At 46.0% G+C, this 17,641-nt stretch overlaps 1 long non-coding RNA gene across 1 annotated transcript in view; it reads right to left on the reverse strand.

Annotated features, from left to right (window-relative positions):
- The window catches only part of LOC134980192 (uncharacterized), a 55,275-nt gene extending 42,389 nt beyond the window's left edge, over positions 1-12,886 (reverse strand). Inside the window, exons 1-2 of the long non-coding RNA XR_010190355.1 lie at positions 12,791-12,886; positions 8,507-8,628 (exon numbers count right to left, since the gene is read on the reverse strand). This is a non-coding gene — a long non-coding RNA (uncharacterized LOC134980192). The remainder of the gene's footprint in view (positions 1-8,506; positions 8,629-12,790) is intronic.
- Positions 12,887-17,641: the final 4,755 nt, after the last annotated feature.

Consider the following 17,641-nt stretch of genomic DNA (forward strand, 5'->3'; position numbering starts at 1 on the left):
CCAGGGTATCAAATTTGTAGAATTTAGCAAACGTGTTTGCCCCTGACCAAGTAGCTGCTCGGCAAAGTTGTAAAGCCGAGACCCCTCGGGCAGCCGCCCAAGATGAGCCCACTTTCCGTGTGGAATGGGCTTTTACAGATTTTGGCTGTGGCAGGCCTGCCACAGAATGTGCAAGCTGAATTGTACTACAAATCCAACGAGCAATCGTCTGCTTAGAAGCAGGAGCACCCAGCTTGTTGGGTGCATACAGGATAAACAGCGAATCAGATTTTCTGACTCCAGCCGTCCTGGAAACATATATTTTCAGGGCCCTGACTACGTCCAGCAACTTGGAATCCTCCAAGTCCCTAGTAGCCGCAGGCACCACAATAGGCTGGTTTAAGTGAAAAGCTGAAACCACCTTAGGGAGAAATTGAGGACGAGTCCTCAATTCTGCCCTGTCCGTATGAAAAATTAGGTAAGGGCTTTTATAGGATAAAGCCGCCAATTCTGAGACACGCCTGGCTGAAGCCAGGGCTAACAGCATTACCACTTTCCATGTGAGATATTTTAAGTCCACAGTGGTGAGTGGTTCATACCAATGTGATTTTAGGAATCCCAAAACTACATTGAGATCCCAAGGTGCCACTGGAGGCACAAAAGGAGGCTGTATATGCAGTACTCCCTTGACAAACGTCTGAACTTCAGGAACAGAAGCCAGTTCTTTTTGGAAGAATATAGACAGGGCCGAAATTTGAACCTTAATGGACCCTAATTTGAGGCCCATAGACAGTCCTGTTTGCAGGAAATGCAGGAAACGACCCAGTTGAAATTCCTCTGTAGGGGCCTTCCTGGCCTCGCACCACGCAACATATTTACGCCAAATACGGTGATAATGTTGTACGGTTACATCCTTCCTGGCTTTGATCAGTGTAGGGATGACTTCATCCGGAATGCCTTTTTCCTTCAGGATCCGGCGTTCAACCGCCATGCCGTCAAACGCAGCCGCGGTAAGTCTTGGAACAGACATGGTCCCTGCTGGAGCAGGTCCTTTCTTAGAGGTAGAGGCCACGGGTCTTCCGTGAGCATCTCTTGAATTTCCGGGTACCAAGTCCTTCTTGGCCAATCCGGAGCCACGAGTATAGTCTTTACTCCTCTCCTTCTTATGATTCTCAGTACTTTTGGTATGAGAGGAAGAGGAGGGAACACATACACTGACTGGTACACCCACGGTGTTACCAGAGCGTCCACAGCTATTGCCTGAGGGTCCCTTGACCTGGCGCAATATCTGTCCAGTTTTTTGTTGAGGCGGGACGCCATCATGTCCACCTTTGGTTTTTCCCAACGGTTCACAATCATGTGGAAGACTTCTGGGTGAAGTCCCCACTCCCCCGGGTGAAGATCGTGTCTGCTGAGGAAGTCTGCTTCCCAGTTGTCCACTCCCGTAATGAACACTGTTGACAGTGCTATCACATGATTCTCCGCCCAGCGAAGAATCCTTGCCACTTCCATCATTGCCCTCCTGCTTCTTGTGCCGCCTTGTCTGTTTACGTGGGCGACTGCCGTGATGTTGTCCGACTGGATCAACACCGGCTGACCCTGAAGCAGAGGTCTTGCCTGACTTAGGGCATTGTAAATGGCCCTTAGTTCCAGGATATTTATGTGAAGTGACGTTTCCATGCTTGACCACAAGCCCTGGAAATTTCTTCCCTGTGTGACTGCTCCCCAGCCTCTCAGGCTGGCATCCGTGGTCACCAGGACCCAATCCTGAATGCCGAATCTGCGGCCCTCTAGGAGATGAGCACTCTGTAACCACCACAGGAGAGACACCCTTGTCCTTGGAGACAGGGTTATCCGCTGATGCATTTGAAGATGCGATCCGGACCATTTGTCCAGCAGATCCCACTGAAAAGTTCTTGCGTGGAATCTGCCGAATGGAATCGCTTCGTAAGAAGCCACCATCTTTCCCAGGACCCTTGTGCATTGATGTACTGACACTTGGCCTGGTCTTAGGAGGTTCCTGACTAGGTCGGATAACTCCTTGGCCTTCTCCTCCGGGAGAAACACCTTTTTCTGTACTGTGTCCAGAATCATCCCTAGGAACAGCAGACGTGTCGTCGGAATCAGCTGCGATTTTGGAATATTTAGAATCCATCCGTGCTGTCGTAGTACTACTTGAGATAGTGCTACTCCGACCTCTAACTGTTCTCTGGACCTTGCCCTTATCAGGAGATCGTCCAAGTAAGGGATAATTAAGACGCCTTTTCTTCGAAGAAGAATCATCATTTCGGCCATTACCTTGGTAAAGACCCGGGGTGCCGTGGACAATCCAAACGGCAGCGTCTGAAACTGATAGTGACAGTTCTGTACCACAAACCTGAGGTACCCTTGGTGAGAAGGGCAAATTGGGACATGGAGGTAAGCATCCTTGATGTCCAGAGACACCATATAGTCCCCTTCTTCCAGGTTCGCTATCACTGCTCTGAGTGACTCCATCTTGAACTTGAACCTTTTTATGTAAGTGTTCAAGGATTTCAGATTTAAAATGGGTCTCACCGAGCCGTCTGGCTTCGGTACCACAAACAGCGTTGAATAATACCCCTTTCCCTGTTGTAGGAGGGGTACCTTGATTATCACCTGCTGGGAATACAGCTTGTGAATGGCTTCCAATACCGCCTCCCTGTCGGGGGGAGACGTTGGTAAAGCAGACTTCAGGAACCGGCGAGGGGGAGACGTCTCGAATTCCAATTTGTACCCCTGAGATACTACCTGCAGGATCCAGGGGTCCACTTGCGAGTGAGCCCACTGCGCGCTGAAATTCTTGAGACGGGCCCCCACCGTGCCTGAGTCCGCTTGTAAGGCCCCAGCGTCATGCTGAGGACTTGGCAGAAGCGGGGGAGGGCTTCTGTTCGTGGGAAGAGGCTGTCTGCTGCAGTCTTTTTCCCCTTCCTCTGCCCCGGGGCAGATATGAGTGGCCTTTTGCCCGCTTGCCCTTATGGGGACGAAAGGACTGAGCCTGAAAAGACGGTATCTTTTTCTGCTGCGAGGTGACTTGGGGTAAAAAGGTGGATTTTCCAGCCGTTGCCGTGGCCACCAGGTCCGATAGACCGACCCCAAATAACTCCTCCCCTTTATACGGCAATACTTCCATATGCCGTTTGGAATCCGCATCCCCTGACCACTGTTGCGTCCATAATCCTCTTCTGGCAGAAATGGACATCGCACTTACTCTTGATGCCAGAGTGCAAATATCCCTCTGTGCATCTCGCATATATAGAAATGCATCCTTTAAATGCTCTATAGTCAATAATATATTGTCCCTGTCCAGGGTATCAATATTTTCAGTCAGGGAATCCGACCAAGCCACCCCAGCACTGCACATCCAGGCTGAGGCGATTGCTGGTCGCAGTATAATACCAGTATGTGTGTATATACTTTTAAGGATATTTTCCAGCTTTCTATCAGCTGGTTCCTTGAGGGCGGCCGTATCAGGGGACGGTAACGCCACTTGTTTTGATAAGCGTGTGAGCGCCTTATCTACGCTAGGGGGTGTTTCCCAACGCGCCCTAACCTCTGGCGGGAAAGGGTATAATGCCAATAACTTTTTAGAAATTAGCAGTTTTTTATCGGGGGAAACCCACGCTTCATCACACACCTCATTTAATTCATCTGATTCGGGAAAAACTACGGGTAGTTTTTTCACACCCCACATAATACCCTTTTTTGTGGTACTTGTAGTATCAGAAATGTTCAAAACCTCCTTCATTGCCGTGATCATGTAACGTGTGGCCCTACTGGAAAATACGTTTGTTTTCTCACCGTCGACACTGGAGTCAGTGTCCGTGTCTGTGTCTGTATCGACCTGAGGTAACGGGCGCTTTAGAGCCCCTGACGGTGTTTGAGACGCCTGTACAGGTATTAACTGATTTGCCGGCTGTCTCATATCGTCAACAGTCTTTTGTAAAGTGCTGACACTATCACGTAATTCTTTCCATAAGACCATCCAGTCAGGTGTCGACTCCCTAGGGGGTGACATCACTAACACAGGCAATTGCTCCGCCTCCACACCATTTTCCTCCTCATACATGTCGACACAACGTACCGACACACAGCACACACACAGGGAATGCTCTGATAGAGGACAGGACCCCACTAGCCCTTTGGGGAGACAGAGGGAGAGTTTGCCAGCACACACCAGAGCGCTATATATATACAGGGATAACCTTATATAAGTGTTTTTCCCTAATATAGCTGCTGTATATATTTATATGCCAATTTAGTGCCCCCCCTCTCTTGTTTTACCCTGTTTCTGTAGTGCAGGACTGCAGGGGAGAGTCAGGGAGCCTTCCTCCAACGGAGCTGTGAGGAAAAAATGGCGCCAGTGTGCTGAGGAGATAGGCTCCGCCCCTTTTTCGGCGGCCTTTCTCCCGCTTTTTTATGTAAAAATAGGCAGGGGTTAAATACATCCATATAGCCCAGGAGCTATATGTGATGTATTTTTTTGCCAAAAAGGTGTTTTTATTGCGTCTCAGGGCGCCCCCCCCCAGCGCCCTGCACCCTCAGTGACCGGAGTGTGAAGTGTGCTGAGAGCAATGGCGCACAGCTGCGGTGCTGTGCGCTACCTTAGTGAAGACAGGACGTCTTCTGCCGCCGATTTTCCGGACCTCTTCAGTCTTCTGGCTCTGTAAGGGGGACGGCGGCGCGGCTCCGGGACCCATCCATGGCTGGGCCTGTGATCGTCCCTCTGGAGCTAATGTCCAGTAGCCTAAGAAGCCCAATCCACTCTGCACGCAGGTGAGTTCGCTTCTTCTCCCCTTAGTCCCCCGATGCAGTGAGCCTGTTGCCAGCAGGTCTCACTGAAAATAAAAAAAAAACCTATTTAAACTTTTACTCTAAGCAGCTCAGGAGAGCCACCTAGATTGCACCCTTCTCGTTCGGGCACAAAATCTTAACTGAGGCTTGGAGGAGGGTCATAGGGGGAGGAGCCAGTGCACACCAGGTAGTCCTAAAGCTTTTTACTTTTGTGCCCAGTCTCCTGCGGAGCCGCTATTCCCCATGGTCCTTTCGGAGTCCCCAGCATCCACTAGGACGTTAGAGAAATAGGGGGGAGATGGGAGTGAGAGATAGAGAGGAATAGAGGGAGATGGCAGAGAGAGAGGAGGAATGGGGGAAAAATTATGCTTACTTGTACTTACCTGCCATTCTCCATGTCGCTTCTGACTCCTTGCCAGCAGGACTCCATCGCCTTCAGCAGAAGATGGGGAGGAAGCACTGGTGTATCTATAATGGTTGCAGTGTGTGCGGTGCACACGGGCCCCTGGGTCCAGGGGGGACCACCACGCTCACCCTGCACCCATTTTTTCTATACTTACCTTTCTGGCGTCCATCGGTGACCGTGTGGGCCCCCTCCTCTCCCGTAGCCGGCAGCGCCGCTGCTAGTGCACTGACCACTAGAGACTCTGGCACAGTGCCTGAGTCTACAGTTCATGCGCTGGACTACGAAAAAATGGTACGGCGGCCATTTTTTCGGAGTCCTGCGCATGTGCTGGACTCCGTGCCAGAGTCCCTAGTGCTCAGAGCGCAAGCATCGGCGCTGCCGGCTATGGGAGAGGAGGGGGCTTACACATGGAGTCTGCACACGTGTCCCCTCCTCTCTTGAGACGCCTCTGGAAGGAAGGTAAGTAGCATAGAGTGTGGAAGTGGAAGAAAATGGGTGTGAGGCGAAAGTGCAAGGCAAGAGAAATAGTGGTTTTGGGAGGACACAAGGGAAAGGTGGGTGGTGAGAGTAAATGCTAAAAAGTGGGGGGACAGATATAAAAGGAGTAATAGGCAAAGAAGAAAAAAGGATAAGAGACACATATGAGCCTGGGGGTGACATGGATACATATATTGGGAACTGGATCGGTACGGTGATATACATACTAATGGAGGGGGAGCACATATAAACAAACACTGGAGCTTTGGGGAGGTGAACATTGTGACACACAGACACGGGCCTGAGGAGCGACGTGGTAACACATGCTGAGGCCTGGGGATGACATGGTGAAAAACACACTGGGGCCTGGGGGGGGGGGGTGACATAGGGGTCTATTCATGTAAGAATGCGATGTTTATGTTTAACTTATCACTAAACATCGCATTCTTATTTCAGGGTTTTTTTCAGATTTCTAACGCAATTCATTAATACTTACCTGTTCCCTGATGCGATGCAGTATCTGGCTGTTCCGCGATCCCGGCTTCTCCAGTCTTCTCTCTTCATACCGCGGCTGGGGTCTTCTGCACATGCGCAGTGTCCCCCCCACCTGCCTCCAGGTGTCATCTGCGCATGCGCCGTGGAAACGAGACCTCCAGCGGCGGGCAAGGGCAGCAAGGAGGAGGTGACCCGGCATATGCAAATGCATATGCCCTGGGCTCCTCTGATTGGCTCTTGTCACGGAAGGGGGCGGGGAGAAGGCAGGAGACGGACGTCTTCATTGTTCTTCTCCTGTACAAGCCTCCCCATCGCCTGTCTGAGATGGCGATGGGGTTTTGCGAAGGGTAACGGAAAGCTGGGCTTTCCGTTCCTACATGAATTGCAGTCACCATACAAACGTATGGTGATGCGATTCAGCCACAGAGCGGGGGTGCCGCTGGGGAAGTCAGGGACTTCTCCACGGTAACCCGCTCTGTGAATTGCAGTAAGCAGCGAAAAGCCCTGTTTAACGCAAAACAGGGCTTTTCTCTACTACATGAATAGACCCCATAGGAATGCATGGTGACACACATACATGGGCATGGGGGGGGACATGGTAGCACAGACAGACACACACTGGTTCTTGGAGAGGGAGACATGCTGACACACTGGAGGGAGGGGGAGTTGACAAACATACAGGAGCTTGGGGGGGGGGGGGGAGGGGGACACAGTGACACACACAATTTTTGGGGGAGGACATGGTGACACACTGACCTTTAACACTTTAACATAAGTAGTTCATGACAGGGAGCGCAGCATGTGTAGAGGAGGAGCTGCGCCCCCTATGGAAATGAGCACGAGGGTCACCATATTTGTGGGTCCTGAGTAGGTGTGCTTCCATTGCCCATCCCCCGCTCATTCTGCAGCTGCATTTGCATATTTGGGTTGCGGGCGGGCAGGGCAATCTGTCATCGTCGGCGCCGGCATCCGTTGTCACTTGTAGCTGCTGCTCCGCCCGCACTGCTTCCCCGCATGCAGGCACCGATCACCAAGTTATGCATGCAAACTGGGTGATCGGGCCACATCACAAATCGTTGTTCCTGGCTGCGGCACACACTTTTGAGAAACGCTGCCCTGAGCAGTGAGCGCTGCTGGCGCCTCTGCGGCAGCCCGGCTCGCTCCCTGCATACGATGTGGCTACCGCAGATGTAACCTCCAGGGGTGAGGAGAGCGGGCATTATCCGCGGGTAATGGGAAGGAGGGAGGGCGTCTAATGCTTGCGGCGTCAGCCAGCCCCGGGATAGTGACGGATAGCCAGTTCGAACCTGCCCACTGCCCAATCAGATCAGCCTTAGTGACAGGGGCGTGAAGAGGCACTTGTACAGGTGCCGCTTAACAAGGCATTTTTAAATAGGCTTTTTCTGCCCGAAGCTTGGCCCCGCCCCCCGCTTCCGGCCCTTCTATATTGACAGCGGGAGGCACCGAGAGCGGTGCCTCCGACCACATTTGAAACAACATTTAAAACTATTTTTTTACATAATAATAATAATAATAATAATAATAATGATTTAAATAATATAAAGGCTAAAGCAGATACTTATGACACAGAATATGTGTCATAAGTATCTTCTTTGTATTATTTTAATCATTAAGGACAGGGGAGGCACTGCCTCCCCTGACTGCACGTCCCTGAGGGATACACACCTGTTGCGTGATACCCAAAAGGTAACACCCGTGGCATATCTAGATTTGACAGGATGGGGAGTGAAGGTGGAAAAATAAGTACCCAAATGATATGGCATGGAGGATCTGCTCCAGGCTCTGATGACCACTCTAAAGACCAGGGACTTTTTTACACAGATCAGAAGTTGCAGGTCAGTGGCTACCCATTTGGTGGCTGGCGGCTCAGTCAGACACAAGCACGAAGAGAGAATTCAGACTTCAGAAGGGCCAGTTCTAAACCTAGTGGAACCCAAGGCAAAACATTCCTTTGGTGCTCACCTTACTGCATTTTGTGCGTACGAAACAAAAAAGACCCCTTACCTATAAGGTAGTTTCTCTGCAATGTGAAACCTGCAGCTTTGCCACCCCCTAGAACAGGTCAAGTGCAGGATCTCATAAATACTATGGGTGACTTCAAGCACACACAAATTGAATACATGAGTACACAAATTAGGCAGTGCAGTGACATACAAACCCATAAATTAATATAAACAAGAGTACAGTATCAATCATTTAGCTACTGTAATAAATTTGCAAATCTTTGTGGAAATTAGAACGCTTTCTTGGCATAAAACTCAAATCAAGCCATTTGTGAGCTAAATAATAATGTGGTGTCTTTATCTGCACACATACTTGCATGATTACTGCTGAATATCAGCTTATTCAGCAAGCTGCAACCCACCAGTCAGTTTTGCCCTACAACCAAGGATTTGAGGAGGCCAGATCCAAAGTCTTCCTGAAGACCACATGACTTCCTGTATTAAAAAAAAAACACACGTTAGGCCCTATAAACATCATGTATGCCAAATTATTTCTTCTGGTTGATAATTATTTTAGAAATTTGTATTGAATTGTTTGGTTCCTATTCTGAGAAAATACATTTGCATGATCCAAGCCTCTTTGGTTAATGAAGAGCAATTGTGGTCATAAAATTTCTGAAATAATATTTTTTTACATTTAATCACAATGAGAGGTACAGTAGTCAATACCAGATGGAACTGTTAGTCAAAGGGATAGCAGTCCCACTAATGCAGGCAGATATTTGGCACCAAAGATAAGGTTGATGCAAGTGTGCAATGATGATGTCATGTATCGAACCAAGTGCATGGATAGGGTCAGTCTGCTTCCAAAGATACTGAGAAGTATAAGCATTTTGGGGGTCATTCCGAGTAGATCGCTAGCTGCCGTTGTTCGCAGCGCAGCGATCAGGCTAAAAATCAGCATTTCTGCTCACAAAAAAACTATGCAGTTTCACAGGGTTCACTACGGCTGGCCGGCGGTCGGGCTCCCGGCGACCAGCATACCGGCGCCGGGAGCCCGACCGCCGGCTTACCGACAGTGTGGCGAGCGCAAATGAGCCCCTTGCGGGCTCGCTGCGCTCGCCACGCTACGGGCACGGTGGCGCGCTACGTGCGCCACACTATTTTATTCTCCCTCTATGGGGGTCGTGGACCCCCACGAGGGAAAATAAGTGTCGGTATGCCGGCGGTTGGGCTCCCGGCGCCGGTATACTGAGCGCCGGGAGCCCGACCGCCGGCATACAGAAGACCACCCGTTTCACACAAGGTCGAGCGACTCTTTTCCGTCGCTCTGTTGATCGGTGAGTGATTGACAGGAATGGGGCGTTTCTGGGAGGCAACTGACCGTTTTCTGGGAGTGTGTCTGGGGAAACGGGGGAGTGGCTGGCCGAACGCAGGGCGTGTGTGTGATGTCAAAACAGGAACTAAACAGACTAAAGTGATCGCAAGGAAGGAGTAGGTCTGCAGCTATTCTGAAACTGCTTGAAAAAAAATTAACCCCGTTCTGCGATCCTTTCGTTCGCACTTCTGCTAAGCTAAGATACACTCCCAGAGGGCGGCGGCTTAGCGTTTGCACGGCTGCTAAAAGCAGCTAGCAAGCGATCAACTCGAAATGAGAGCCCTAGTTCAATGTGCATAATGCATGAGCAGTTACTGGCATTCAATTCTGCATCAGCCAGGCAATGTCCAGTCTTGTTACTCCAATACACATATGTGTGGGATATTAAATAGCAACAATACTAGCAGAAATGGTGCCAGTGTTCATTACACTGTATCTAATGTCCAGCATAATAGCCTCCAATTTCAGAGTCATTAGTATAAAAGTCCTAATGTAAAGCATATTTTACCACACCATTGTTCAGGATAATCTATATAATGCTGAGCATAACAGTATCAATGACCAAGTAAAATCCCAATTGCCAGTATAGTGCAGACACAAACAAAGGGTAGAGTGGGCCATGCTCATGACTGCTAAAATGCTAATGATTAAAAGACATGGCAGAGAGAAGAGGAGTGAGTAGGCTCATTGTGTAAATTTCTACAATGGTGAGGGTGTGATAGGGTAATATAGCTGCAAGTAGGGTAGGTGCTAGTAAAGAGTCAGGTTTTCACTGAGTAGATAAAGATTTGGGGGAATGTACTAAGCCTTGGAGAGTGATAAAGTGGAGAAAGATAAAGTTCCAGCCAGTCAGTTCCTAATTGTCATTTTCCAAACACAGCCTGTAACATGACAGTTAGGAGCTGATTGGTTGGTAGTTTATCTCTCTCCACTGTATTAGTCTCCAAGGCTTAGTACATCTGCCCACAAAGGGCCGTATTCACGGCCCGATTTGGGGAGAGATGTGTGCTGAGCAAACCGCTCAGCACATATCTCTCCCCCCGCTCAGCACAGCGCGATGTGTGCTGAGCGTGCGGGGGGAGACAGGGGGAAGGGGACGCGGGGCAGCACATCGCTATCGCTGTGGGGGTACACACAGAGAGATCACTGCTTAAAATCTAAGCAATCTAGTCAGATTGCTTATAGGCCCTACACACTGGGAGATAATACTTAAAGATATGAACAATCTCGTTCATTAATGAACGAGATACCTTTCATATTTTCCAGTGTGGTGGCACAAGCGATGAACGTTCACAAGCTCGTTCATCGCTGGTGCCCCGTCGCTTGTGCATGCAGGCCAATATGGACGATTTTGTCCATATTTGCCTGCACTGCTATGGAGCTGGGTGACGGGGGGAGAGAAGAAACTTCACTCCCCCCATCACTGCCCCCCCCTGCCGTTGGGTCGTCTGTCGGCCGTATCCGCCATCGGGCAGCTCGGCGGCGGATCGCGCAATGTGTAGGGCCTTTAAGATTTTAAGCAGCGATAGCTCCGTGAGTACCCCCCTTTAGAGTCCTGGGTAGAGGCCAATTGTGCATAGTAAAATATTCTTGTCTTGTAGGTAATAGTCTGACATTGTTAACAAGGAGGAGGTTAAGTGCAGGTCAGCAAGAGATTAAAAGAAAGTGAAGAAAAGTATTTTGAGATATGGTTTCAGATTTATGAAGGTGATGCAGTGCTGAAGGCTTTTTAGTTGAGAATGAGTAATGGAAATTAGATATGTGAAAGCAGATATAGATAGATTGAGGAAAACCAAAATAGGAATAGGTTGCATTAGATTAAGTGGGTATGATTAAAGAAGGATTAAGAGTTTTGGCGGCAATTTGGGAAGAAAATGGTGTTTTCTGCCAATTTTTTGTCAGTGAAGTTGAGTAGACTGGATGTAGGAAGCACAGCAGTGGGCAGAGTTAATGGTGACTCGATGGCTGCGACCTTGGGCAAATGTGATCTTGCTGATGCGTCAATTCTGAGGGGAATTGATGGTAAGCTATGTTTTGGATATTTTGAGGTAGCTGGCACTCTGGTTCCCATAGTTATTGGCATAGTAATTAGTAACAAGCAACAGTAGATAGTACATCATTTTTTTTCTATACATCATACAGTAGGTTACTCCTGAGAGCAGTTTAAGCAGAAGAAGGGTCTAAAGAGAAGGGAGAGCACAAAATATTAATGCCTGGACAGTGTAACATGGGGTCAGATGGGGCTTACCCTCATCTATCCATCCAAGAACTCATCAGAGCTTTTACTAAGGTTGTAGATGAAAGATACGGCTCCCAGAAGCAGCTACACTATTAATGCCCTGAGTATAAGAAAAACAATTGCTAATTGCTAATGAGTGTAAACTTCAGATCAGTGGGAAAATGCTGCACGTGTCTGCATAAAACATAGGAGGAACCTAGCATGAGCAAAGTATGGGAAACAATGACTTGTGAATCATGTGGTTGCACAACAGGCAAATGGTAATGTACTAATTTCCATGTCACTACATAGAGTTTGTCTTCGTTATCTGAAATCTATATATTTTAGCTTCCTAGTGTCTACTTTTCTAAAGCAAATATTAACTGTGAGATAATTGTTGTAAGTGGTATACATCATCTGCAATCCCATACATCTTATAGAGGTGTAAATGGCATTAGGATACTGTAAATGACACATACAATCAGCCAAGCAATACATATAATGCCCTTGCCAATTCCCAGATGTGTATTGCAGACCATTTGATTAATGAGATCAAAGTGTGTGTGAGTCTAAGTAGAAGTAATGATATATTTGTCTGCAAACTAGGAGAACATGTATAATGAGATGGAAACACAGAACTCTAAGCATAATTCTGGCAAAAGTTACTGACGCCACATGTACTGGAAAAGAACAGGAGAATTACTGGAGATGGATAGCAGAAAGGCAAATCATTTTTAACTTTTCCTTTATAAAGTGTTGCAACGCCTCATATAATATTTTCAGAACATTCCACAACTGTTGTTCGTGTGTATGATAATATATTATATACAGTATATAATACTGTATAAAGTTAATCTTTCTAGTGATTGGTCAAGATCTCCCTTTCACCCCAGAACTGCCTAAGTTATTTGTTGTATGGATCCAACAAGGTGCTTGAAACATTCCATAGAGATTCTGGTCTATTCTGACATGATAGTGTAGCGGGGTGGTCGGCTGCGGAGAGGGAGCAGATCGACTCACTACACCTGTGTGGAAACCTACTGGTGCTCTTATACACTTACGTGGCTCACCCCTTTGTGGTTGCTGTCTTCTGTTCCGGCTATGGCATGGGTATAATGTCCATGAACAGCAGGGCCCCTGAATACACGGATGATTAGCACAAAGTACCTGATGGAGGGAGCACACATGGACAACAGGTGTAGTGCAATAAAGAAATGTTTGGCGCCAGACCATCTTATAATGCAACAAGAAAACTTTACTACACTGCTTTCTATCCTCCAGCACAGTAAGCATAATGGTTACATGCTCTACTTCACCAACTTCCTCCAGCACAATACTTCCAGCAGATATTAAATGCTGTGTATGTTAAGCTTGATGGTTACAAAAGGTTAGGTACAGTTTCCACCTCAAATGAACACCTCCAGCACAGCCTTACGCAGTGAAAAGATAGCACAGTAGTTCTACAGCATGTCAGTGCAACAATGGCAGCATACAGGTAACTCCAGATTCAATCGCACTCATCTCAATTCTCATGGGAGACTTTAAAATGTGCGGCACATTCCATCACACAGGGACCCTCTTTCCTTCAGTCACCCCTCATACACCTTCTTCAGGCGTACTGACGTCCTCTATATCCAGTGACTCTGCCAGTATTACATATCCCACTATCCAAGGACCTTTCGTCTGATGTGCTAGCAACTTTTAACTTTATGCAGGGGCCTAGTTCAGTGAGGATCAGAAGTGAATTTAGGCATCACGGGACCCTAAGCAAGATACTGATTTAGGTCCCCCCTCCCTCAAACAACAAATAGCACTATATTTTCATTCCTGATTTATGCCTCTTACATTATTTGTTGTTTTTCCTCCTTATATTCTATTACAATATATTACTTCCCCATTCACTGATTGCATACCTCCCAACTTTTGCTTGAAGGGAGTCAGGACTATCGCGCGGCCTCGCCAAACAGACCGTTTTCCAGCCTTTTGGGGTCTTGCCCAGCACTCTGCGAGCAGCTGGGCAGCCCCCTGCTCTCCTCCCAGCACTGAATAGATATCGTGCACATGCGAACGGCATCTATTAAGAGATCACTCACTGCTTTGCAGAGCAAAGGCTCCCCCAACTGCCCCCCGCCCGCGGGACACTGTTGCCCGTGGGAGGGACAGCGGGACTGTCCCGCTGGAATCAGCTCAGTTGGGAGGTATGCTGTACCATGTTCCCTCACCTCTAACTTCCATTATCACACCACTCAGTTACTGCATTTCAGATCTGTGCTCCCCTTACTGAATGTACAGTAGCAGGTCCCCACACTTCATTATTACACCCTCAGTCACTGTTGCCATATAGACCATTACATAACAATATAATTTAGTAGGTACCAAAGTTAGAACAAATTATGTAAATTAAATAATATGATTTATTACCCAATGTGATTTTAACCAGTTAAGAGTGTGTGTATATATATATTATTGTAAGGTATAACTTAAATAGGTTTGAATGTATTAGTCTTATGTTTTGAGAATTTAGTAGCATGTATTTCTGTGTGTTTTACTGCAAGATTATGGGTCATTATGTAAGAGACAGGTTTTCTCTGTGTAAGCCATATAGCCAGAATACACAATACATTGAGCATTACACAAATTCATCCCTTCCATGCCATTATTCATATCTGTATTAATCAAAGGATTAACGTCTGATCTGCGCTATACCAAGTACAATTAAATCAAAGTTTACATGATATGTAGATATATGTATACTGTATACTTGATTCACACACAGCAAATAAATAATCATAACTTGGTGGATAAAGTCAATAGGTCACCTAGCTCAGGTCTCATAATATGCAAACAGTTACTGGTATGAACAGGGTACATTGGAATTCACAATCAAAGATCTTCATACCTTTAGAGAGTACATCAACCAGCTGGCCTATTGTCCAGTTATACTGCTGGCCAGAGGCAATGATAATATAGGATCAAACGCACTATAAACAGGTCACAATCATTTATGCTAACACCCTAGGGCCTAGGCGAAATAGATCGTTTACACATCCATACAAAGGTAGATCTCTGATGGATAAAGGAATACCAAACTTTATGATCCCAAAATTCTCTACATGCTCACCACCGTGGGACGGAGTTAGCAGAGAACGTTTTATTACACTTTGGAATCTGTCAAAACCTATAATTATGTACTCCATTGGAAACTGTGGGCATATACTAGTTTTGAATTGGTAGAATATAGGATATAAGGGGCAGTCTGATAGATAGAGAGTTAGAAGGAGAGGAGGAAGGAACAAAGTCCAGAGGGAGTCAGGATCCTAAGACGGTAGCTATGAATTATGCCCTCACATATTCTTGCAAGTGTATAGTATGTGTATTAATTGTTTAAGTTTGTAAAACTGTTTGTGTTTTATGTATGTACCATGGTTAAGGAAGTTTAGATAAATTATAAGATTTATTATCATTGTGTTATCTTATCTTGTAATTTGTATCACCTATAATAAATGTACTAGACAAAATAGAGCTGGTATTCCAAGTCTTGAACTCATTTTCGGAATCACTAAAGTTATACATGAAATCTGCATATATTATATAAGGCTCTGCAAGTTGGGACAACTGACTTGTAGTCAAAGTATAGTACTTATATGTTCAATGAGCCAGGATTATATATCTCTGTAAAGTATATTTAGGCTTTGCCTGGAAATATTTCCTGGACAGTAGAGATATAGCTCCTTTAATCTGAGCCAATCACAGGTATTAAATAGGAACGTCCACGCATAACATATTGTGTGATTGGACCAGTACTAAACATCACCCCTTTTGTTATGAGCCCACCTATTTGTAAGCCTATTATAATATATTTGCAGATATAAAATACATAAACCATTATATCAATATATGATATAATAAATATATGTTATATAAGATTCCATAAATCTACATTGGCGACCACGGAAGGGACTTGGAATTATTCAGTATCAATTTTGACTAAATACAATATTTAGGGGCAGCGCAAGGGCTATAAGCCCGCTGGGCAAAATACAAGATCACAGTGGAATAAGTTGCAAATGACTAGAGAATTTTATTTTCTAAAAAAGGCCTAAAGTAAGAAATTAAAAAACACGGGTGTTAGAGTTTAACTTATCAGGCTAGCGAACAGATAAGGGAGGATACCACGTGCAAAATATAGGAAATATTGTTCCCAAATACTAAAAGTTTGTAATTCTCAGTGATAGAATACATATAACGAAAGGGAATAAATCTGTAAAATGGCTACAATGTCAAATATAGACAGCATTGTAGTGAAATACATCACAAAGCAAAAGTGTACAGACTTTGCTTGTGATGCCAAATTAAAAGAAAACCCATGGAGCTATGTCCAGGATTTGTTTGATGATGAAATTAAATCATCAAAGAAAAGGAAACAGAAAGGAATAGCCATTGCAGGCTTGTATGCAGCCTGTTTGGCTATGGATGCTAAATTAAGCAGTTTAGCTAAAACCCTACAAAAATGTAGAGAAGAATCTAATTTAAAAGAAACAGAAAGCAAGGAAAAAATAGATCAGCTAAATATCCAAATTAAAACTTTAACAACACTTAATGACATGGGTAAAATCTCCCAGGATGAAGTGTTACAGAAACATAAAAATGCTCAGAGGGAATCCACAGAATGTAGGAGAGCTCTAACAGAGGTTACAACAGAGAGAGATGAGATAATAAGTGCATATAAAGTTATGCAGGGACAGCTCACAGAATGTATGAAAGGGAAAGCAATTGACCATACCCCTTGTGTGGACAGGGAGATGCAGCTTATGCAAGAGATATCTGTTCTGAAAGGACATATTGCTGCAAACATTAGGATAGGAACTGCAGCCACTGCCCCATATCCTATCTATGCATATGAAAGAGAACAATGGGACACAAATCATGAGGACAGAGAGGACTGCTGGGGAGAGGGGAATTCTACTGAATCTACCCTCAGGGTACCCATAGCAATGGGAGAGTTTGCAGAATCAGCAGCGAATAGGGAGTGCTCTATATTAATAGGCACAGATAGTAGTGATGAAGAAGTACAGACAGAAATTGAGGCACACAGGGCTCATAAACAGCCAGCATTCCTCACTGAGAGTAGGAACACCCTATTGGGATTCAATAGTGAAGGAGAGGCCATTCACTCAAGGGCCCCTAGTGCCAATCATCCCCCACAACCCATAAAAACACTTATGGGAGTGGCAGATATGATTGGAAAAATGAGTTCAGGAGAACACATCACCTCCCATGCAGCTAATGTTCAGCAGAGGTGTGAACTTCTAGGAATTAGAAATCTCACTGATCAGGTTAAGGTACTGCAATTAACAATTCCATTAGCTGCTTGGAGCGCTTTGCCAGATCTGATTAAAGAAGGTAAAGGTACATATGAAGAAACTGTAGAGGAGCTACAAAAGATAATTAACCCTTCAGTAGCAGGCACAATGGTTGCATATGAAATCAAACAGCAAAGTGAGGAGAACCCATTAATATATGCAAATAGATTGTGGGCAGCATATAGTGCAGGAAACAGCAAAAATGACAACAGTCAGAAAAACAGCAAAGATTTCAAAAACTTGTTGGTGCATAACTCGCACCCCACAATTAAAGCTAAGTGTGAACACTTGATAGATACCGTAAAGCATAGCTATGATAAAATAATGGGATTAATGCAGCGGTCCTTTCAAGCAGTACAGGCCAGTAAGCAACGTAAGATGGCAGAAAGGAATGAGAAATGTGTTATAAAGAGGGTTGCAGCATTAGAGTCAGAAGGTAAACCAATGGTGGTTGAAGGGCCCCACATTCCAGGGGAGGTAAACACACCATTTAACCCACGATGGAACACAGGGTCACAAAGGAGAGGGGGAATGTTTAAAGAGAGATCC

Source organism: Pseudophryne corroboree, chromosome 1, assembly GCF_028390025.1.
Source record: "Pseudophryne corroboree isolate aPseCor3 chromosome 1, aPseCor3.hap2, whole genome shotgun sequence".
In the NCBI taxonomy this organism is placed as follows: domain Eukaryota; kingdom Metazoa; phylum Chordata; class Amphibia; order Anura; family Myobatrachidae; genus Pseudophryne; species Pseudophryne corroboree.